The sequence below is a fragment of the Myotis brandtii genome, unplaced genomic scaffold (genome assembly GCF_000412655.1).
Source record: "Myotis brandtii unplaced genomic scaffold, ASM41265v1 scaffold1386, whole genome shotgun sequence".
In the NCBI taxonomy this organism is placed as follows: domain Eukaryota; kingdom Metazoa; phylum Chordata; class Mammalia; order Chiroptera; family Vespertilionidae; genus Myotis; species Myotis brandtii.
The window spans coordinates 91,212-92,718 of NW_005354950.1; the positions used below are offsets into that span (position 1 = coordinate 91,212).

The 1,507-nt window shown below is 44.5% G+C and overlaps 1 pseudogene across 1 annotated transcript in view; it reads left to right on the forward strand.

The window, feature by feature from the left end:
• LOC102257361 overlaps positions 1-829 on the forward strand; it is a 1,596-nt pseudogene extending 767 nt beyond the window's left edge. Inside the window, exon 2 of the transcript XR_001361010.1 lies at positions 27-829. The product of XR_001361010.1 is annotated as a tubulin alpha-1C chain-like (transcript). The remainder of the gene's footprint in view (positions 1-26) is intronic.
• Positions 830-1,507: the final 678 nt, after the last annotated feature.

Here is a 1,507-nt window from a genome sequence, read left to right on the forward strand (position 1 = left end):
TAGAAACCTCGATATTGAGCGCCCAACCTACACTAACCTTAACCGCCTTATTAGCCAGATTGTGTCCTCCATCACTGCATCCCTCAGGTTTGATGGAGCCCTGAATGTTGATCTGACTGAATTCCAGACCAACCTGGTGCCCTATCCCCGCATCCACTTCCCTCTGGCCACATATGCCCCTGTCATCTCTGCTGAGAAAGCCTACCATGAGCAGCTTACTGTAGCAGAAATCACCAATGCGTGCTTTGAGCCAGCCAACCAGATGGTGAAATGTGACCCTCGCCATGGTAAATACATGGCTTGCTGCCTGTTGTACCGTGGTGACGTGGTCCCCAAAGATGTCAATGCTGCCATTGCCACCATCAAGACCAAGCGCAGCATCCAGTTTGTGGACTGGTGCCCCACTGGCTTCAAAGTTGGCATTAACTACCAGCCTCCCACTGTGGTCCCTGGTGGAGACCTGGCCAAAGTACAGAAAGCTGTGTGCATGCTGAGCAACACCACAGCTATTGCTGAGGCCTGGGCTTGCCTGGACCACAAGTTTGACCCGATGTATGCCAAGTGTGCCTTTGTCCACGGTACGTGGGTGAGGGCATGGAGGAAGAAGAGTTTTCTGAGGCCCGTGAGGACATGGCTGCCCTTGAGAAGGATTATGAGGAGGTTGGAGCAGATAGTATTGAGGGAGAGGATGAGGGTGAGGAGTACTAACCTGTCAGCTGTGATGTTACACTCCAGCGTCTTGGGATTGTCTTATTTCTGTTGTTCTGTGAAGTCTATTGTGTCCTAAACTTTGCAATAAAGTGGTTTTCATTTTGAATGTCAAAAAAAAGTGGTATCATATAGTATTTATTATCCTCTGCATAACTAGTTTCACTTAGCAAATGCTCATAAGTCCATGCAAATGGAAACATGTTCTTCTAATCCTCATGGAAGAATACACACACACACACACACACACACACACACACACACACATGCCAAAAGTAGCTTTACAGTTGTGAGTATTCAAAATACAGTTTATTCCTCTATGATTATTTATTGTTCATTGCATTATTTGTTTCTTGTCTCACAACTGTAAACCTTTTTCCCACCCCTGTAGATATATATACCTCACATAATCTTCATCTCTTCATCTGTAGACAGGGTGTTTCCATTTATTGGCTATTGTGAATAATGCTGCAATGAACATGTCTTTTCCAGATGCTGCTTCCATTGCCTTTCAATAGATTTCCATATGGATCATATGATAGTGCTATTTTTATTTTTTGATAACTCTCCATACTGTCTTCCATAGTGACTGCACCAATTATATTCCCACCAATGGTGTACAAGGTTTCCCTTTTCTCCAAATCCTCACCAACACTTATTATATCTTGTCCTATCTAATAAAAGAGAAACATGGTAATTAGCCGTACATCCGCTACCCTTCCCATTGGCTAATCAGCGAGATATGCAAATTAACTGCCAATCAAGATGGCGGCCGGCAGCCAGGCAGCTTGAATTGAAC